This window comes from Dermacentor andersoni, chromosome 1, assembly GCF_023375885.2.
Source record: "Dermacentor andersoni chromosome 1, qqDerAnde1_hic_scaffold, whole genome shotgun sequence".
NCBI lineage: Eukaryota > Metazoa > Arthropoda > Arachnida > Ixodida > Ixodidae > Dermacentor > Dermacentor andersoni.
In genome coordinates, this window is record NC_092814.1 from 307931242 (window position 1) to 307954062 (window position 22821).

Sequence of the window (22821 nt, forward strand, 5' to 3'; positions counted from 1 at the left end):
GAAAAAGAAAGTCCCGCACTCACCAAACCTCGCAGCCAAGAATTCCGCGCAGTCGTTCCGCTGCAGGCAACCAGTCATCACACAGGGCTCGTTGCACTGCTCCCGGATGGTCGTTGTGCTGCTCAGCATACAGTCAACCGCATCTCTTCGCTGCTGGCCTCCGTTGTCGCGATCTCACCGCTGGCAACCAGTTGTTGGGGCCTCGGTGCTGACGCCCGATATTGCCAATGGGTCGCAAGCCCCAAGGGTAGCGTTGGCCTGGCGGCCTGGGGCACTGGAAGCATCCGAAGGTCCCGGCAAAGCAAGAGAAGACTGGTAACAGAACAACTTGTTTATTCTAACATAGCAAAAGAGCGGCCGGTCAGGTCGACCGAAGTGGAGAGACGGGAGAGCACGTAACTCAACAGTACAAATCGGAGCCTCTCTCCTGGCGTCCGGGGGCAGCTGCTCTTATACTCTCGGCGTCGCGGGCCAGAAGGAAGGTCACGGGATGAGCCCACGCGACGGCGGAGCATGAGCCCACGACGGCGCGCACGGTCGAGCCGAGAGACATGGTGAGCCGAGTGTAGTGACGCATCGCCAACCCGCCGACGGACAGACCTGCTGGCTCCTCACTTGGGGAGCTCCGCTCCCCGGCTGCCGCGCTTTGACAAGCGTGGGCACACACACACACACGCACATACGAAGACACGTGGCACTGAAACACGCCTGGACACGCTTGGCGGGTAGGCGTTGCGGCGGCGTCGAACGGGCCAAAATGTCCGCCGCTTTGAACAAAGCCCCGGCGTCCGTTGCATCCGCGCCGGCATTACCGCGCGTTGTAGGCGAAACGTAACATGAGCAATGGTGTCTTCCGGGAAAACATCGAGGGCGGTATCTGACATTGTATTTTTTTTTTTTCAAATCTTCCTATTGGTGACGTAGTGGATGCATAATTTTCATTAAATAGTGCCTTGCCCTGGACATTTAGTAGAGGTTCAACCGCGCGACCATTATTGATGTCGCTGCTGGTTGGTTTGGAACCGCATTTCATCCTTGCCTTCGCGACCATGTGAATTGGCTTTGGTGGGCCTGTGAGATTAATGTGTTATCTCGATGTAGGGAACAATAAAGGTTGTGAAAACGCAGAAGCCGGCGAACTTACCGCTAGAGGCACATGCTTCCTGTTTGGAAATTTGTGTCGACATGCTGCTGGCGTATGAGTAAGCGGAAGCGATGAACTGAGCAACTTTGTCTCGGTTGATTCGACGGTGTGAGGTAAACAAACTGAATCAAGTTATATAGAGGACAAGCACTTTCAAGATGTACCGGCGCAACAAACAGACAAAATCGAAAAAAAAAAGGAATAAACTCGGTTTTTTTCCATCTGTGTCTGTTTGTAGCACTGATATATTATGAACATAATCCAAATCGCCGGGTTTTCTTCTCTTGTGAAGAGCTTTCAAGTTTAGATTTGACTGTGGTTTTGTGGGAATGCAGTTTTAAGTTGGACGGAGTTATCGTCACATTACGTGGCGCAAGAAACTACGAGTGGGAGAATTTGTAAGGTTAGTGAAATCTGGAGAGATGCAAACCCAAGTATTTGGACTGCATCAGCAATAGCAGGTTCAGAGTTCTTATGATTGTAAATAGCTCTCCCATATTTAAGTTGATAGTGAAATGAAATAAGTGCTGTTTTGGTATACTATGCACACATATCTTTTTTTCTGCGCCACTTTTGTGTTAATTGACTGCGATGCTGAAGAATCTAAACATCACTGCAAGAATTGATAGATCAGTGAATTACACAGTCGCCTGCGAGAAGGCGGACAGTAAATGAGGGGAAGGTCATTAGCGTACATGACGAAAAGAAAGGCGTCTTGAACAATGTCTTGAGGTACTCCAGAACGAACGTAGGAGACGGCTGTCGAATGATAGCTAATTAGCATAACAATACCACTCACGACTGTCCAAGAACCTATGAATGCGTTTTAGGATAGTGCGAAAGAGGTTGAGCCAGAAAACGTTATGCAGCAGACAAGCTCGAGGTACGTTAACAAAATGGCTTTCAAAATTTGGAAACAGGGCAGCTGCGAGAGGGTTACAGTAAAGGAATACATGTTAAACTTCAAGAGAAAGAAAGCTATCTCTGTTGCGAAAAATCAGCACTGCGGAAACCGTGCAGGTCAGGAATAAGGTATCAGCTATAATATGCCTCAAAACGAATCAGCGCTCACAACTCTACAACAACTCTCAGACAATCTGATTCGGCGCAGCGCTTTGGATTCGTTCACTGCGCACCTAAACAGTCAGGAAAAGGCCATCCAATTCACAGTTGAGACAGAGGTCGATAGCAGACTCCCTTTTTTAGACGTACATGTCACCAGACGCGATGGACGGCTCTCATTCAGCGTATATACCGTAAGGACACACACACTGGCCGCTACCTGAACTTTCAATCCGTTCATCAAGACGCTCACAAAAGGTCGGTTGCTGCCTCACTGCTCAACCGTACGAACCGCATTTGCACCACAGCAGAAAGTCGTTGCACTCACTTGGACCACGTGCGAGGTGATCTCTCGGCAAGCGGCTATCCCACATCCTTTTTGAGTGCTGTGGAACGCCGTCTGTCCAATCCAGCTCGTCCAGCTAATTCCCGACCAAGAAAGCATGCTGCCATACCTTACGTTCCAGGGATAAGCGAAACCTTGTCTTGCATTCTACGCAGTTATGACGTTGACGTGGCGCACGTGCCCGTCTGTAAGCTGAGGCAAGCACTCGTTGGCGGTAAGGACAGGCTTCCGAGAGAATCGTTTCCCAGCGTGGTCTGTAAGATACCCTGCGCAGATTGCGACTACGCATACATCGGTGAATCGGGCAACTTCAAACAGAGACTGAGGCAGCATCAGAAAGATGTCGAAAAGAAACGTGGAGTTTCGAATGCCCTTGCCGAGCACACAGATGCAACGGGCCACAAGATTGACTGGGATCGCTCGAGAATTATCGGACAAGAAAGAAACCTGAAATCGCGGCTGTATCTGGAATCGCTGGAGATACAAAAAACGCGTCACACGCTCAATCGAAATGAGGGAACCCTCCCCCCGTCATACACGCACTCCTTATGTCACGTTCTGAAGTATACATAAGCTTCCATGAACCTTCCGTCATCCCATTGTGAACAAGGCTTCCGTAGCGAAGCCGAAATGTCTTTTAAATTTATTCATTTTTTAGCAGTTCTGTTGGTCGGTGTCCTTCGTTTTATTACTTCATGCTTCATCCCGACCAGACGGGCTTCCGTCGAACCCTCGATTTTATCTTTCCCCCAGTTTCCGGCGTCCCGACACCGCGGCTCGTCGATAGGCAAAAGATGGCTGCCACTTGGAAGCGCTTCTAATTCCTGTCTACAAAAGCAAGGGCGTTTTACCGTGCAGCGATTGCCTGTAAAATTCAGAGTACATGCAGACCTTGGCATTTTTCATACCGTTCCGTTGTTGACTGCTGAGTTACTGAGTTAGTTAATGAGCAGTTTGTGCCAGAACTACAAACATATGTAGTGTGTGTTAACCAGACTATGGGCGGTAGAAGAGCTTTTTTTTTTTCAACCCTGGCGAGCTTTCTCCCAAAGCGAGCGTGGCTGCTACAAGACTCGGTGGCACTGTACCTCGAGAAAGAAAAAAAATCACGTAATGTATGTTGGCACGTGTGGTGCTGTTATGAAGCTGCAGGTCACTTTCTTATCAAGCCAGTTGGCTAATGCTCTGCAAGCGTTTCTCTTGACGTGCCCCCAGGCTGACGACATTAAGTTCTTCGCTGCCAAGTTTGTAGCATGTGCACTGGCAGAAAAGGCACCTGCAGAATCGCCGGTGTCTTGTCCTTCTTCTTGGTGGCATTGAACAGGGCGCCCAGGATGTCTCGATGCGTGGTGAAACTTTCCACAATGATCCTCTCGTTCAGCGACAGCGACACGTCGGATGCCAGCTGCTCGTGGAACTCTTTCCAGTAAGCCTGGTACTCCTCGTACGAGACGGCCTGCGCCATCGTCAGAGATATGAACTGCTACGGGCTGCGGGCTATAAGGGCGAGTGCTATATACGCTCTTAGCATGGTAACCTTTAAGTTAGCCCACAATGGAAAGTAACAGATAAAACATAGGTTCAGTAATTTATTTTGGCATTCTTGTTCATTGCCATTGCGCCTCGAGTTTGCAATGGCCGCAGTACATTTAGCCAAACTTTTAAAAATGTGCGAACGCCACGTAGCTGGACAGAACCAAGGTACTGTTGTTTGCCATCGCTTGGAGGTACTCAGATTGTTTTTGCATTCTACCTAATTACCCGCCGTGGTTGCTCAATGGCTATGGTATTGGGCTGCTGAGCACGAGGTCACGGGATCGAATCCCGGCCGCGGCAGCCGCATTTCGATGGGGGCGAAATGCGAAGACACCCGTGTACTTAGATTTAGGTGCACGTTAAAGTGCACCACAATCACAAAGTGGTTTTGGCACGTTAAACCCCATAATTTAACTTTTTTTAATTCTACCTATTTACATAATTAGTCCTAATTAAGTGTCTAACTTCTAGAATAGTATGATAAAATGAAAAGTGTCAATGCGAAAATTATAGGGCAACATGAAAACTCGCGATGCAGCTTTCTGTTGCTCAATACGTGCTAGATAAAAGTTTTTCCGAGCGCGAAATAAACCCGCCAATACATGCGAAGTGCCTCGAGCAGCCAGCGCGCAGCAATTCTGTGTGCATTCGCGCGCTTCTTTCATGCTCGGCAAAATACTTTTATGTAGCATCGTGAGTTTTTCATGTTGCTTTACAATTTTCTCATTGAACTCTTTTCACCTAATTACAATATTTGAGACGTTGATTATTGAGAGTCATTATGCAATTACGCGGAATGCAAAAAATAATCAGAGTATCTCCAAGCGACCGCAAACAACATTACCTTAGTTTTATCCAGCCACGTGCTTTTTGCATATCTTAAAATCTTGGTGCATAATAGTTGGGACACGCTGTATGTATAAGCACCGTAAATTTTGAATTTTCTGGTTATTGGATGGGGAAGAAACCGTGGCTCGAATCGCGTGAATAATGTTCGAAAGGAGGTGCACTTTCCCGGCCGTACCCGATTGTAGAGGGAGCCCCAGATCGCCAGCCTGGGGTTGGGGCTGAACAGCAGGCTACGCCGAGAGCGGTGTGAATTGTTGGGCAGCAGACGGACGGCGAACCAGAGGGGCGCCTGCCACTTCAGCGCCATTGCGACAAGCACGCCCACGACACTAGTCAGCACAGGCTTGTCCGGCCACCGCAGACTCTGGTTCAGCATGAAGCTCCGCAACACCTGGCCACGGAAGACAAAGCATTGCGATGGACGCACGTTTCATTGAACCCAGCAACACTTGCTGCTCAATGATCGGGCGCACTCGAACGAGCCAGCTATTCACTTATATCTGCACGAGTTCTCGACGCGCTTCACAAGCGCTACTAGAGGAATCTGAGTGATCAACTTATTACGTCACCAGCCTTGACTGATTTCTAATAAACGCGTGATATCAGACAGCTGCAATTTCATTATACTTATGCACCTTCGGTGATGAACCACGGCAAAACCATAAAAAGATATAGCACCGCCGGCCTCACCTTAACCATGCCTGCAACTTTATATGCTACGATACGTCCGCCATCTTAAACAAAATGCCTGAAGATGCATAGCAGAGCACGGCTTACTTCGTTCGCGTTCCACATATTTGCACTGCAGACAGCATGGTTACCTGCCATTTGCAGCGACGAACGCCCTGGTGAACCTGCGGACTGCTCAGCTGTCAATGCCATCCTCCTCGAACCTCCATGCGGCTATCACTGCGGGGGTCACGCTGCTTTGCAGCCAAGGTGGCCAATTGGGCTAGTTGGCTCGTTTCCATTCTTAAAGACGGGTATTTACCCTTTTCACGGAGCCGTTTGCTCTAGAAGAACGAGACGGCGCGTTCGGCGGCGCGCCGCGCGTGGCCTCAGCGCGAGCGCACGAACACGAAACCACTACCGCTTCCACCTTGCTTCTGTGCGATTGGCTGTCGGCAGTGCAACTGAGTTTTCGCTAACGCACTGTGCTCCAATCATGCTGGATTGAATCGTTAGGATTGAAGACGTGTGCAGTAGTTGGCTGCAAAATTAGTGACTGGCATATCAAGGAATGGAATGAATCTGTGTGGCCAAGTTCGTGGACCGTTGCTGGAAGTGTCCGTACGTGTCACCGGCACTTCCGAGACGTACGGCATTCCTCGAGGATGCAGAAATTTGCTCATCCACCGACGTTGTATCGCTAACCTTCAAAGAAAGTGCTTCAGCCCTGCAACGACGGAAAGAGTGAGTACCGCTCGTTAAACCACGACAATGGAAGTAGCGCCGCGCTTCCTGTCATGGTAAGCTTCGAGCACAGTATCAATACACATCTACCCCAAGTGGCAAAGAAACTTACGCCTACTCTATCGCCAACGTGTAAATGAGTGAATTGGCGCACACTTGAATATATGCGCACCGTATATATACGCACAATAAATGACAGACTTCTCGATAGCGCACGAATGGTCGAAGCTGAATCTTTTGTGACGGTCCGCAAGAGTAAGCGAGTTACTATCTATAATACATCTTTGCTACAAGGTACTACAAGGTACAAAACAGCTACGTTGCATGCCTTGCGCGCAGCAAGAACAAATATATCGGAAGTAAGCAAACCAGCGAGCGATTAGGCTCAATATAATCAGGTAGCTACCGCACCGAGGAAGTCAGAAATGTGACAAGCCGCTGCTTCAAAATATTTGCCAAATAAAGAACGAAGAGCAGAGCACACTAATCCTGATTCAATTCATGAGCGGAAAGTTTGATTAGCTTGGAATACATATTTGGCCCCGCGGTTATAGAACAAGCACTTACACGCAGCCCGCGCCGTTTGTTCATAGCTTAATCGGCTCCGAAACCGCTTTTGCATGTCCTCTCAAGTTGTGGCCAATGCTTCGTGTCGTCCACTCAGTCACCGTCTACGATGTCACCCGAAACAGACGTTTGCTAAGCTGTATGCACCGGCGTCATACAAACCCATTCTAAACACGGAGGCAACGGAGGCAGTTGAGGCAAGTAATGGACGCGTCACCATGTGATCAAACATGGCAGCAGGTCAATATCAGCGCTAACAATAACGGACGAAGAAGATGACAGACTGAGACAGACACCTGTCTTTAAAAGGGAATCACGGTGTTTTATCTGCTGCAGCTGTAGCCATCCCCATATAGCACACCTAGGTGGTTATTCTGTAGGTGTCCACTTAATGGGCTGTCCATTTCGGCTGCTACTGAAGTGCTGATTGGCTGGGCCTGGCGAACGAGAGAGAACGAGACAGGTGCCACTAGCCAGTCTCCTTGTCGCGCGTACTGCTCCAGCCAATCAGCGGCGGCCCGCAATGGACGGTCCTATAGGTGGACACTTACGGTATCACACGCCCCCTCCCTTCCCATCCTGTTGTTGTGAAGGGGAGATAGGAAGCAGAAGAAGGCGGTGGGAAGCAGGTGAGATTTGCGCTCGCATTAAATGTCAATCGTAACAAAGGTTTTCCCGCTTACGTTCCATACTGTTTCTAATCTAATCCCTTATCCTACATATCAATTCAACTAGTGCTTAAACTCGATCCTCCTAAATTGGGAGCATTCTTCAGGACTTTTGCGCAGACGACTCAAAGAAAAAAAATGTTGGAAGCCCAGCACAGACGCTTTTATGTTCACATGGTAGCCGCTTAATAAGACCTGCGTTTAATCCGTCATTTCGAAGTGGAGAATTTTCACGCATTGGACTTTGTATGATCTCGTGGCTCCTGCTGAGGCGACGTTTGATGCAGGAAACGAAGAAAACCATGTCTGCACATATTGTTAGCCTGCAGGGAGCTTAATGTGGTGCGCAACGCTCGTGTACCCAATAAGGTTCCTTCGGCGAAAAAAAAAAAAGAAAAGAGAAAAGCAGTTGGTGATGTGCTTTCAATAAATTGCTCGTCCCTTTTCATCGTCTGTGAAAAGCGTTATGCCCAAATAAAAACGCAACAAAGCGAGCGATTTCCACACCCGAACGCTAGCTTTTCATGAGTGAAATGTTTGCTGCTGTTCAAGCCATCCACGAAGAGATGTAATCAGCCGTACACCTAATGCGCTGTGTTATCGTGCTTACTGTCAGATTAAGAACAACGCTCATGCACTGTGTCTACAGCCTCACAAAAATGGCAATAGAAATTTCGCGGGGTTTCTATCGAGATTATGTATTCCTGTGTAAACTTTTTCTTTAGATACAACTAAATGTAACGTATAATTCCTGTAAGGAAAACACAGCCAGCAGCTATTCTTGAAAAATTTTCCTGGATGCAGTAATACTTATGTACGTCGTAAATCTCGTAACGACAAAGGTTTTAAGCAGAATATTATCGATGTCTTCAGGACAAGGGGAGCCGTTCAATGTTTCCGGCTTTGAAGGGCGTAACTGCCGCAATAGCAGCTATATACATTTCACATGTAGGGGGAAAATGAAACGATGGTCATATTCTTCACAAGAGGGCACTCACTTGCCGCATCTCTTTCTTTTTTTTTCTTTGCTCTTGATGAAGAAGGCGCCTTCAACAAACTCCAAACACGCTTGGTTTCAGGACCATACCCATAGCACCAGCTTTCCTCACCGATGATAATATTCTAAAGAAGGTTTCAGTCACTTTGCATGTAATTTTTTCAAATACTGGCACAAAATAAATAAATTTCTCTTTCTTACTTCTTTTTCGTCATCTGGGAGCAAACATCAAGGCAAATGCCTAATTCCACGCTCAAAATCCCCACACGAGAGCTCCAGTGACAGCAGCTTCTGAAGTAAATTGATCGATTTGGCAGCGATAATTCTCGCAGTTTTTTTTCCCCCGCCCACTTTTGGACAATCTCGTTGAAGGCAGGATTCGAACTCGCGCGGGTACAGTCCAATGGATTTCATGTATGTGACCTTAACCACACGGTAACGATCGCAATTTTCTTTCTTTGTTGCCAGTCCTTGACATTTGAAAACACAATTTCCATGAACACTATACAAAATACGTTAGGCGACCCTAATCATCGACTTAGATGTCTCTTAGTGGAACTTGTACCTCGCCGTTGGTGTTCTTTAGGTTAACTTTAGGCTGGTGCAACGCACGAACCGAACTCGGAGGCAACTGCTTTCCGTTAATTAGCCGGTTAAATATCAGGCCACATTCTTATGTGTGACGTCATTAGTGGCGTCATTGCTTCCGCTTTGTACTTCCTGTTTCCAGGAATTTCGCCAAAGTCGTGCTCACAAGGCGGGTGTCTAAAGTCTACGATTCTGTGCTTTGGTGTGCTGTAATCAGTGATTTCTAATTAATTCTAATTATTCCAGAGACTTCAATAGCTCAACTTGCAGATAAACTTATGCTCTCTTATATCTACAAATGAAACCATTGAATTTTGTATTCTACAGCTTTTTCCCATTTATTTTGAATTTCGTCCCTGGTGGTCTCATTGACTTATAATTATTTATAATTATTGCAGGCACCTTAGTAACTGAATTTCTAACCGCACTTATGCTCTGATATGCCATCTATAATGAAACCCATGAATTTTGAACTGTACTATTTCTTCTAGTTTTCTGATTTCTCTTTAGTTTCCTCCCCGGTCGTCTCAGTGATTTCTAATTGAGTGTATTTATTACAGACACTTCAGTAACTCAACCTGTAACTAAACTTATACTCTGATATATCTATAATGAAACCCATGAATTTTGCAATGTACTCTTTTTTTTTTCATTGTCCTATTTCTTTCTGATTTCATTTCAATTTCCTCCGCGGCCATCTCAGCAGGTAGACCGGAAGTGCTGCACAAGAAACAAGAGTGTCACTCAATGCTCGTGCCCCTAAACAAAGAAGCACTATATACATTCATTGCCGTCCGCTAATGTGGCATGACGTTGTCTTATTAAAATTCCTTGAGTGCTGTCAGGGGTTCAATCCTGTACAGCCACTCAGGAACAGGATGTTGTGACTTCTGCACTTCTACATACCGCTGCATACATTCACGGAAGTATACACGCGCCGGTTGGACATCCGGGCCACAGTGGTAGCTCGCCATAAACAGTGGAGGCCCGTGAGTATCATAAGGTCGTACGGGAACCCTTGGTCGTCATCTATAGGCAGAAACCGGATTCCATGGGAATCTATCGGCAGCTCCTTTTTCAAAGTTTTTTACAGCACGTCCCAGAAATAGACACCCTCCCAACAGCGGATGAAGACATTATCTACGTTTTCCGGTTTTTTCCAAGCAAGGCAGTGAGTTCCCCATGTCATGTAGAACATGCGTTCTTCCAGAAAGGTTTTAGCGTGCAAAGTTCCGATATGTAATTTAAAGAAGGACGATTTGGTGGTTGATTGCACTGGCATAGTCTTCACCCACCATCACACAGATTACGCTGCAACTTTTTCTGTTTTACACTCCATTACTATGCATTTGGTAAAACGAACACGTAAGAAACACTATCGACTATTTCCCGAAAGAAACTCCGGACTGATATTGACGTGATTTCGGTACCTACAACAAATCCGGGAAGTGCTCTTGATAGTCCCATTTGGAAAACAGTGCGCAGAAATGGGTCATTCGAATCACGGAAGAAAATGAACCTGTTCACAAGTCTGCGCAAGAATAGGTGCGCCAACCCCAAAGCGCCATCCTTCCCACGCCGGAAAAGATTTTCTCGGCTGCATCGCTCCCAGCTCGATACCCACGTACACAAAAACAGCGAACACGCGATGCAGCTTCTGCACATTATTCCGAGAGCACTGTAGGACCTGCATTACGTACCAGATTTTCAAGCGAAGCTTGTAATAGGTAACAAGTTTCAGTGGCGTTGTTGTGGTCACGAAAAAAAAGCCCAGTTGCTCCCAGAGCACAGCAGCTGCGGGAAAGGGTGGTTTGATGAGTTTACAGCTGCGCCGGCGCCGGAGTGTGAGTCATTAGCAAGGATTCCAGCTGCATAGGCGCGCGCTCACGCCCACGTGGGCGTGGCGTGAGCGTGAGCTCTTTCGCTTCCACCGGAGAGGGAAAGGGTAGGAAACTGTTTCGCGCGCCCTGCGCCAGCTTCGTTTCCGTTCAGTTCAGTTGAGTCTCGGAAAACGGATCGGACGGCCACGCGTTTTCCGTTCCCCCGAGGACCAGGCAGCGGTCGACGGGCAGCGGCGAGAACTCGCCCGGGAAGGGGCTCGCCATCGGCGCGCCGATCCAGCCGTTACAGCCGCCCGAGCCCAGGCCATTCGACCGCAACGCAAAGATCCCGAGCTGAAGGAGCGGGATGCCGGAGCAATCCGGCACCATTACCTGTTGGTTACTTAACCACGACGAAGGTCAGGTGCACGCAGTACAAGCTTCGCTTACCCTTCTTTTTCGGTAGGGGAAGCGTTGGTCATTTTTTTCACGCGAGACATGCTGCACGCTGCAGCGCTCGCGAATATGGACAAGTGGCCGGCGAATCATCTATCCGCTTTTTGTTTTATCTCTTTTGTCCGCTCCTTCCAGTATTCGATGCTGTCCTTGCAGGCATCAAGGGGTGCGCCAAGGTACTTAACTGGTGTCGTGACCTTATGATATAAAACTAGTCTTGGGTAAACCCAAACATTTCTGCAAGTTTACATGGCTATTAGTGACGTCACCAAAACTTCTGAAGACACAAACAGTATTCAGTACACTGAGTATCTTTACAGTATACCGCCACATCGTCAGCGTATGCCAATATCTTGACATCTGCTGTTTGCAGACGAAATCCCTTATTGTAGTCATTTTGGATTATACCCGGACATAGCGTTTCTATGTAAACTCAAAACAAGAAGGGCTTGAGCGGACAGCCTTCGCGAACGGAGCGCTTCACATGAATGAGGGCTTCCGACGCCTGATTAATTATGTATCGTATAGCAGCTCCGGTTCACCATGGTCCACCCCTCAGTGATTATGTGGCCAAAATTAATATGTTCAAGGATGGCAAGCAATATCTCATGCGAAACGCAATCAAACGCTTTCTCCAAGTCCAGCTGGAGGATCGCTACTGCATCGTACATGGCGTCAGAACATTCAATGTTAGTAAAAATGGTTCTTCCGCGAATGCCACACGTCTGGTGCGGGTCAACTACTTCTTTCATAACTGACGAAACCGACATGCCATTACCTTCTTCAATATTTTGTAGACGCAGTTAGTGAGAGTTATGGGTCTGTAAGAAGAAAGTTGCTTGAGCTTTTCGGTATCTAATGTTTCCAGTATTAGTGCTGTATGGGAGTGGCCAAAGAATGGTGGAAGGATTTTAAGTTCGTATGCTTCATTGAAAACTACGGTTAGATGAGGAGCTAGGTGGTCTTCGAATTATTTATATGAAGCCGCAAAGACCATCTGGACCTGGTGGCTTACCAGGGTTCAGGTCTTCAATAGCCTTTATCACTTCCTGTTCTGTTCTTGGCCGTTATAAAGTCTCTTAACTTCACTCTTCAGTTGCAGCATTTACTCCAAAAAGTGTTGGAACCTTGTATGCTGACGGGCCTGAATGCGTAAAGCTATTAAGTATGTTCAAAGAAAGCACGCCCTATATTATTGGTATCGGTTATTACCAGCCCGTCGTGTTCGATGGCTTCGACCTGCTTGCGTCTGGAGTGCTTTTTTTCCAGTCCAAGTGCTTTTTTCGTAGGTATTTCCCCGCATTTTAGTCTTATTGCTCTCACGCGCACCTCCATAGCGCTCTTCGTCAAACGCCTCGAGTTTCTTCTTAACATCGCCAATATCTTCTTTATAAACGCCCTGTTGCATGCATTCGATCGTCAGAAAATTTTCCAGCGTTGCTTTTAAAGCCTTTTCTGTTTCCTTCTATTGATATCGCACTAAACCACTCTTCTCGATTGCCTTCATTTTAACAGTCTGCTTCAGCAACCCCCATTCTTTGCCAAACTTGATAGAACTATCTTTTCCAAAAGTATTCACAGCAGCCACTACCTTTTCGTTAAAAGTGTCATCCCATAGCCGCTCAGCATTCATTTTCCACAGTTCCCACACAAATTTGTTTCGTTCTTTCTTATGGCCCACCCTGCATTTTACCAGGCAGTGGTCAGCGAAAGATCTTGCAGTCAGTGCATAACAAGAGCATTTTTATACTTAATCATACGACAGATACACACGGCCCAATCATGCGTGACCTGTGCCCTGGAAATGAATATAGCTCACATCACGGTCACCCCGAAAACACTCAGCGATGTCCTCTAATTAGAATTTGCGTAGAATCTGCGCCAGGATATAGCTGCTTTGCTCATACACTAAGCGTCGCGTAAGCATATCCTGGGCGCTCAATATGCAATTGAAGTCATCAACAAAGGCTATCATTTTGTCATTGAAAGGTGATGCTTTAAGTTATAAACGAAATTTCTACTCTCTTCCACTGTATTAGGCGCATAAGCGCACAACACGCGCCATTGAACATAGCAATAGCTGGTCAAAGACGACAAGTCGGCCAGGAGTGCACGCAAAGTAACCTTCAATGACAAATCTTGGGAGCTTGAACAATATACACCCGGAAGACGTCCCTAAGGCGTGGCTCACTACGGTGTGGTACTTGCATGTGAACCTTTGCAACATGCTCCCGGTCTTCTCCTCGCCATCTAGACTGGTTTCTTGCACGGCTGATACGTCGAGGTCGTGGTCCACTAGTAGTTGATACACTTGACTGTTTCCTTTTGGCGCCCAGATCTCGAACGTTTAGTTTAGTGGTGCGAGGCTAAGCGACGGATTAGTAGTCATTATTGATATTAAAAGGAGGGAAGGAGCCCCGGAGCATGGTGCTCACCTTAACGTCTAGTTGTCCTCTAGACGCCTCCGTGGCCATCCGGTGGCTGTCGCTGAGGTTCGACTGGGGTCGGCTTCGTAGCGAGCCTACGGTCGGCCTCCAGGTTCGGCTCAGGCTTGAGGGTCGAGCGCCTTCTGAAAGGCGTCTTAGCGAGCGGGGCCTCAGAGTCACCATAGGCCTTTGCGCTCGACTTTATCATTCTGCTGCAGGGACCTCTTGACAGGGGCCGAGACACCTTTCGACGCAGGCGTTAGTAGCGGTTGTGTTGTCTTCCGCTGCCTGCGTAGCGTTAGTAGCCAGCTGGGGGCTTTCGTTTCCATCCGGAGCCTCCGTCACGCTCTGGAGTGTTGCTGCTGCCTCCTTGCGGGGATGGGACTTTATTCCGTCTTTCTTTAGTCGAGGTGGTCCAGCCTCTCGCTTCTGCCGCCGCGTTGCCGCTTCCAGCTCCCTTCGCCGCGTCCTTCGCCTCGGTAACATCCAACATCCATAGTATGGTCTAATGTCGACGGCTCGTTCTTCGCCGAACCCACCCGGCTACTGCGTAAGAGCGTACGCACTCCACGTCGTCGTGGCTGAAAAGCTTGCACTTGGAGCAACGGGGAATCTTACATTCTCGTCGAACGTGGCCAGAGCCCCAACAGCGCAGACGCTGCACTAGGCGACCCAGGGCTACCACCAGTGCCAGCTTGCCGGCGACGCGGAACTGGTAGGTGGAACAGGTCGTCAAACTTCATCCAAGTCCTGAGCTGGAGTAGCACTACTCGGGTCGTTGAGCCCTTGTCGGAAACGCCATCCACTCGCCAGCGCTCGCGGGTTACTTCCGTCACTTTAGCAAAGGAGGCCAGCGCTGTCTTTACGTCGTCATCTTCCCCCCATGCAGAAGCCAGTAGAGACGAATCTTCACCTGTTGTTCCTTCGCATCGATGACCAGGCAGTGACGCTAATTGACCTGCAGCTCCTTCAACGCAGGCAGCTTTTTAGCAGCCTCAGATGTGTTCATCATCACCGACCACACATCATTGATTTCGCACGCTCCAAGGGTTACGACGCCCTAGAGCATGCCAACAGCTTCCCGAAAATCTTCTACGGGGAACCGGGGAGCCCGAGCATCGCCGTGCAGAAACACCGTACTTAGAATGATGCGTCCTGCTGGTAGTCGAGCTAAATAATCCAGTGGCCCTTATCTTGCTCAGTCAAAAGCTTCTTTCCGCAGCGAAAAGCCGCATATTACGCTCCACTAGAGCCCATGATCCCACGATCCGTTCAGCTCAGAAGCCAGAAGCAGATTGTGGTAACGACCGCAAGGGCAAAGTGCGCGGTCCCTCCACCCCTCAGGTTTCTGAGTGTGCCCATGAAAAAGAAACGGACACCAATGCACGCAGTCAACAGGATGCGAGCCTACGCAGGTACAACAGAATAGCTTTTAACTCCATCGTCTTAACCACTCGGCCACGTCTGCAAGTGTAAAACACGCTGTCCCTCCACTGCTCAGTTTCCTAATTATGTCGAAACGAAACCAGTGCACGCAGTTGGTAGGACTCGAACCTAGGCGGGTACAGCCCAATGGATTTCAATTCCATCGTCTTAACCACTCGGCCACAATTGCTAGTACAAAGCCCGCTGGCCCTCCGCTGCTCAGTTGCCTAATTAGGTAGAAACAAAAGAAAGGAATACCAGTGCACGCAGTCGGTAGAATTCGAACATACGCGGGTACATTCCAATGGATTTCAAGTCCACCGCCTTAACCACTCGGCCACGACTGCAAGTACGAAGCCCGCTGGCCCTCCGCTGTTCAGTTTTCTAATTATGTCGAAGCAAAACAAAACCAGTGCACGCTGTCGGTAGGATTCCAACCTACGCGGGTACAACCCAATGGATTTCAAGTCCATCGTCTTAACCACTCGCCCACGACTGCAATTACGAAACGCACGTTCCCTTCGCTGCTCAGTTTGCTGATAATGTCGATACAAGATAAAAGAAAAGCAATACGCGCAGTCGGCAGGATTCGAGCCTACGCGGGTACAACGCAATGGATGTCGAGTCCACCGCCTCAACCACTCGGGCAGGCCTGTATTAATTTTTTTTACTTTCCTCAGGATTGAAACAAAGCAATGGAATACAATCACAAACACATGCTGTATTCAGTAATTAAAAGCGCTTGTCCGCTTTCGGGAAACGTGGGTAATTAGAATTGCTTCAGGTTTACAAGAGAATCTAATACAGGCATCCATTCTGATGAATCATTCTGCGCTTTATATATCGCACGAATAAACGCGATACCTTCTTTGAAGTACTACCTGGCAGGCTGGGGTTCATATCTGCATGGTGCACTGCCATTCTTGTTTCCCATGTGCTATGAAGGCAGAGCCATAAACATGTCGTACGGCACCCCTTCATCATTTGCGGTAGGGAGGAAGCGGATGCCATATTGGGTAATCGGTAAATATTTTTGTTGAAAGTACGCTGCAATATGTCCCATAAGAAGGTGGCATCTAGACAATCAAGGAAATGGTCGATAGTTTCCGGTTGCTTGCACAATAAGCAGCTTATCGCCCAACGCACGAAGATACCCTTTTGCTCTAACTACGGTTTCGCGGGCAGAGTTCCGGTGGGCAAGTAAAAGAAAAACGTTTTCACCGTAGACCGTACTGGCATCTGCTTCACCCTTTTCATTACGTCTTTGCCAGCTCCTGCTTAAAACATGGTGCGGTACAATGGTTCTGGCATAGACACATCACCAACATCTTTATACAGTTTCTTTCGAGTGACGTTGCTTAGATACTCGAATGAGAACCGTGCTGCGAGGAACTGGTAAAAGCAGACGACTACTCGCACGAAGCCACGTACTTTCGACCCATTAACCCGATCAGAAGACACAATGAACACCGGCATAACGTCACACAATCGCATTTAAATCACACTACACAGGAAAACATCGCTTTGGTCCTGCACAGAGAGACATCAGCACACGACCTGATTTAAAAACAAATTCGCCAAGCCCAGTCCGCCACTTTTTACTGAGTGGAATAAATTTGCACGGCTTGTACGTTCCCATGTTGATCCCCATATAAACACGGCTAGTATCCTGCAGCCTTTGAATGCTTGCTCTCGTCGCACACAACACTTGCAGAATGTACCAGATCTCGGCTACAAGAAAAAGTTTACACGCTGTTGACCTTGCAAATATAGATAGGTCTCTCCCTCCAAACTTGGTCAATCTTCCCTTTATTTTCTCTGCTTCATTTCTCCAATAGTCGCTAGTGTCTTTCTAGTGATTTAAAGGCACCCCGAGGTATTTCGTTGATGTAACCGCGCACTGCATGATTTCAAACATGTCCGGGGTGTCGTCCCAATTTCCATGCCAAAAGCCCAAAGATTTGCCCCAGTTCCTAACGCTGTCGGTCACTTTACAAAAACTCTTCGCCGCAACGACGGCCTGCCTGACACTTGCTTGGTCAGAACAGAAAACTGCAATGTCGTCATCGTACGTAAGTAGCTTAACCTCGCTTGTGCTCAACCTAAAACATTTTATTGCATTGGACGATATGATTTTCAAAGAGAAAGGCTCCAGGTACAGCGCGAACAGTAATGGAGACAAGGGGCATCCTTTTCTAACAGATGACTTTATCTGGAAACTGGCAGTTAATGATTTATTAATTGCTAGAAATGTTTGCGTAACACATTTATGTTCTTTCTTACAGAACCGTCCAGATATTGATATCTTCTAGAATGTTGAAAAGAACTTTATGCGCCACTCTCTCGAATGCCTTCTCTAAATCTAGTTGTAACATCGCGACCTTCCCGCAGTACGCATCGCAGCACTCCAGGACAGTTCTAGCCACGTGTATGTTCGTTAGAATGGACCTTCCTTTTATGCCACAAGTCTGATGCGGGGCCACAAGCCTGGTTATAACGGGTTGAAGTCTTCTGCCTAAAACTTTAGCGCAGACCTTGTAGCCCATGTTCGTTAGAATTATCGGTGGATACGCTCGTTCTGGGAGCAATGCATCTGGATCGTCTGTTTTGGGGAAAAGTACAACATGGCTTTGCCTGAAAGAAGGGGGCAACTTCTTCATTTTGTACGCCTCCTTTATTACGTTATGAAGGACAACTGCTATCTCCGTTTTAAAAACCTTGTAGAATTGTGAGCCAGAACCATCAGGGCCTGGCGATTTCCCGGCACTCAAATCACCGATTTCCCCCTCAATTTCTGCAACACTGATTGGCGTTTCGAGATGTAACTTGTGCTTCAAGTTTTAGCATACGCTTCGAGAAATTGCTTTAAAAACTTTCCTCAGTCTGCAGTTCGTGGCCAACTAATTCTTGATAATAATCAACAAACGCGCGACGTATCAGTTCCTCGTCTTGCACAACTTCATCTCTGTACACCATCGCCTTATTTTTTTTTTCATTGCGCGAAGCATAGCTTTTTTTTCATGTGATACTTTTTCCGCACGAGCACGTAGTACTGCTTCCTTGTACCTTTCTGCATTAATAATTTCTAGTTTGCTTTAACTTATTTTATTTCTCTGGCAAAGTTACCCGGAGCTGCAGCTTCTGCATTCAAAGTCAAGCTGACTTTGCAGCTTAGATTCTTTGTTTTGTTTTCTCCGCAAGGCCCCGGCTATTTCGGTGACTGAGATTTTTGCGTTTTGTTTAAAATCTTCGCATGCCTCAGCGTAACACTCCGGTCCATTTGCCAGTAGGTCTCCAATTTTTCCTTTTATTTCCTTCACATACCTCATAATCGAGGAGTTTAACATTGAATTTCCACAGCTGCCAGTTAAACTTCGCCAGTTTCCTCGGACAACCAAACTATGGTGGCTAAAGGAAACGTTTTTAACATCATATTTATTACAAACTGGAGGCAAATCTGCCGAAACATAGATACGATCTAATCTAGCGTGGCTATCCTCGTGGTAGTGGGTAAACCGAGGCAATCTACTGCTTGGCAGGAAGCACCCTACATATTCTAACTGATGTCCTTCAGTCAGCGCATTTAGTAGTGACACACTCGCATCCCGTATCCGTGCATCTCTTGTCCTGTCTTCTACTCCGGATACGCATTTAAAGTCCCCCATCATTATAATTACAGATAATGTAATTATCTGTAATTAGTACAGAATAAATCCCCCATAGTACAGATAATGTTCAACACTAAAACACTCTGCGGTCATTTGCTACGTTTGGGACATATTTATTTTTGTTTATTTCAACATACTGTCAACTCTCTGGCAGGGTTATTACAGGAGTGGGGTACAAAAAGAAGAAAGGTTTACACATAAGCAGTTACAATAATATATAAACCAACTATTCGGAACTTCTGGGTTTGCGACGTTATGTCACATACGACAAGCTGTCCAGTTTCACACGCGCACACACTGTCAACGTATATTCCTGTGTAGTGCTTCAAAAACGGCGCACAACCACTGGCTGTTCCAGTTGCATGCAAAACGCATACATTGTAGAACGTCCTAAAAGGTTCAACCATACGGTTCGTTCATTCTTGACTTTCGGTCTTTGTTTCCTGTATGGCAATACGTTCAGTTCATTTTCCATAAAAAGTCGACTCAGCTGGTATTGCTTTCTCAGTGTCAAGCCCCGCACGTTATGGGTGGCCACATAAAGAGGTGCTTGGAAAGAAACAACCACTTTCATTCATTTACTTTTCATTACACAAACCGCATGGTAGCACCTTGCTTATCACAAGACAGCAAACCACACATTTCTATAGCATATTACAGTCGCTCCAGCCATTTTGATTACAACTTCGATTTCGCCTTGACGGCGACGGCACACTGTCTTTTCCGGTCAATTCCGCTGCTAGTGTCAGGCTCGATAAAAAAAAAAAAAAAAGACTCGACGCCGCGTCACGTCGCCGGCGGGGCCGGCGGTTTCCCCTCAGGCCATGGTTCGAGCAATATTTTCGGCGCGGGTTTCAATGTAGTCCTTCGACTGGGTGTCGTTTTCACAGGCGGCTCTTCCATTGCATTCTGGTCGTTCTTGTGCCCTTCTCTACGGTCTTCATGGAGTCGTTTCGGCACAAGGCTGCTCGCACTATAGCCATGATGACGTCTGCAGTTACAGGGCCTTCCTCGATCCTCACGCCAGGTGCATTGCCTTGGCTCGCTGGGGCGCACATCATCAGTGTCTCTAAAGCCTCGGTTGAAGCCTTGGCTGTCGCTTCCACATTAATTACTGCAACCTTTTGCTTCACATGGGGAAGCTTGCTTTGATTCCTGCCACGCTTGCGTAGGTTCGCACGGAGATGCTTTCATTATGGCTATATCGCCGACACTTGGCACAATGCGGTACCCGGCAGTCGCTCCTCATATGACCCGTGGCATGGCACCTCAAGCATAGCGGAGGGCGTCCCGGCGCAACGAATAGAGCCATGATTCCTGCAACCCGCAACTGGCGGGGAAAATCTAGCGTTACACCAGCCCTGGGCTTCATACCAACCGTGCGCGTAGACGAGCCCTTGTCCCAGGGGTGAATCTCCGTATGGCTGCCATTGGGCGTTTTCGAGCAGACGCTCTTTCGACGCTAGCGCCAAGGTCCCCTTCAGTTGCGGCCCTAACAGGAGGGCGATGCTCTAGCAAAATGGCGGCGCACGCTATTGTTTACGTTGTCATGGCAACAGGAACAGCAGCCGCGCGGCGCCTCCTCTCTAACGTTTTTTTCTTTTTGTTTTTATTATGCCGACCCGCTCCGCTCCCTTACCCCTTTCCCACATGCCGCGCGCGCCGCTTACTTTTGTTTTTGCCTGTACGCGGCGCGTTCTGGTTTTGTTTTTCTTATCGCGCGCGCCTACGCTACGGCACACCACGAGCCAGCTCGCAAGCAATGCCAATGCGCGGCGTAGCGCGCGCATTGGCATTGCTTGCGAGCTGGCGCGTGGTGTGCCGTGGGCTATGCGATGGCACGCACGCAGACTTGCCCATACTTATACCAGCATGTGCCGGGACATAAAAAAAGTTCCACTTCCAACACAACAGATCTTTGGTCTCGCTTTATTGACTTCGTTTCCGAAAACAAAGATTTTTCTTATAACGTGGTGTGATAAACGCTCAAAAAATGAACAAAAGTGAAAGGTGCATGACATATACATGAGTACTAAACACAAAAGTTCACAGACAGTGAAATAACAAAAAATACGCTAGAAAAGGCGATGGCCGCTTCATGTACGCACACATATAAAAAAAAACTTGATTTTTATATAACGCCCTCAAGACCAAAATTTAGACGAGCTGCTGATATATGCACTAAGATATTGCACAAAATTGGACGACGTGTATGACATAGTCATGACAACTAAAGAAAGAGAAAACTCACTGGTAATGGCAAAAACAATGACACGCAAAATACCTAAAATAGAATAAAATGCTGAGATTGTTTGATTGACAGCCATACAAAAAAAAAAAACAAGAGCTTACTTATAAACCTGCACGAAAGTATATGAAATGCGTGACATGTTCATTACTAGTGAACAAAATGAAAAAGACATGGTAGAACAAAAATAACCTTGTACTAAAAAACTAAAAACTGAAATAAACATTATCACATTATTTTGCACTTGGCCACAACTTGAGTAACGGTGGTAAGGGGGAACAGAAGGTAGTCAGCTTTTGCAACAGCACATAGAAAACATTCGCAGAGAGGCCTATTCCTCAATCAAAGACCCGCTAAAGTAAGCCAACAACACTACTTTTCTTTCACCCTGAATGCAATGCTTAGCAGTGAAATTACGTCACTTAAGGCACTAAGTCGTACCTACTGGGCCACTCCTTTGTATAACAAACAAGAACTACCAAAATGTGCATGTAGGACACTTGCAATCCTCATGCTTTCCAGAAGAAAAAAAATAAGCGTATCAAGGTTGGTGCGGTTTTCCCATCGGCGATTACTGAGATAATACACAAACACGAACAGTAATTTTTCAGCTGTCAGTACATTTGTAGAACGTGACACTCAGAAAAAGCACTGAAGGCGAAATGGAAAGCTAAGCAAGTTATTGAAGTTGCAGGATGAGACATGGCACGGAAAAACACAAGTCATAGACCAGGTGACAATGAGGAGGCACGTCTATTTGTCAGCGTTCTCTACCGGTAAGAGGGAAGTGTAGCACAATCAAAGCGCAACGACGTCCGGAGGCTCATGGAGCAAACACATGGACAGGGCTGTGTTTGTGTACATGCGCCTTAGATGTCCTTGGGCCTGCGCGCTCACCTGTTGTCTTTAGGCACCCGGAACAACCTAGCAGGGCTTGTTTTTGAGGTATTCGTGCACCACTGCACGATGCACGAGCGGTACGAGTCGTGAAACGGGTGAAACATCGCGGAGCACAAGCACACAGCTATCGAGGACCACGAAACTGACGAAACTACCCACGCCGGTCAACGCACAGCAGCGCACGCTTCCCGATAACAGCAGATAACGAAACATGAAACGTCATGCAGCAGGCTAAGCTGGTGGCGGGCCGCCGGGTGCGTGCGGAGACAGTCGAAGGTGAGGGCGTTGCGAGAGAGGGCAAGGGGAGAGGAGATGAGAGGGTACGGCTTCCTGGATCGCACATTGTCAATGCACATTGCAGATTTCCTTCACACCACAGTCAGATTGATTTCTTGCTAACATGTTGTTTAGTAGCTCCCATGTCTTTTTGCTGTCATTTTTAACGTCCTGGAATTTAGTTTGGAAATAATTGGACTTTGCGTATTTTAGATCCGAGTTCAATTTGTTTCTCGAGCGCGGGCGCGCGCCGATCTAGGAGGTCATACAAGGGAAGCGGATTTGCTTTCCCGCCCTCCCGATGGATGGCGCCAATCACCTCTGCCACCGGAGCGGCCGAGTATCCTATACCGGCTCTTGTCAGCTATTCCGTACATTCGCCAGCGCGTCCTGTAGACATCGCTCACTTTCCCGTACGGTGCCAGAGCAGAG

At 47.6% G+C, this 22821-nt stretch overlaps 3 non-coding genes across 3 annotated transcripts; all 3 read right to left on the reverse strand.

Annotated features, from left to right (window-relative positions):
• Positions 1-15405: 15405 nt before the first annotated feature.
• On the reverse strand, positions 15406-15487 carry TRNAS-UGA (transfer RNA serine (anticodon UGA)). The gene has a single exon. It is a non-coding gene; the product is annotated as a tRNA-Ser (tRNA).
• Positions 15488-15562: 75 nt separating this feature from the next.
• On the reverse strand, positions 15563-15644 carry TRNAS-UGA (transfer RNA serine (anticodon UGA)). Its single transcript has one exon. It is a non-coding gene; the product is annotated as a tRNA-Ser (tRNA).
• Positions 15645-15714: 70 nt separating this feature from the next.
• Positions 15715-15796, reverse strand: TRNAS-UGA (transfer RNA serine (anticodon UGA)). Its single transcript has one exon. It is a non-coding gene; the product is annotated as a tRNA-Ser (tRNA).
• Between the last annotated feature and the right edge of the window lie 7025 nt (positions 15797-22821).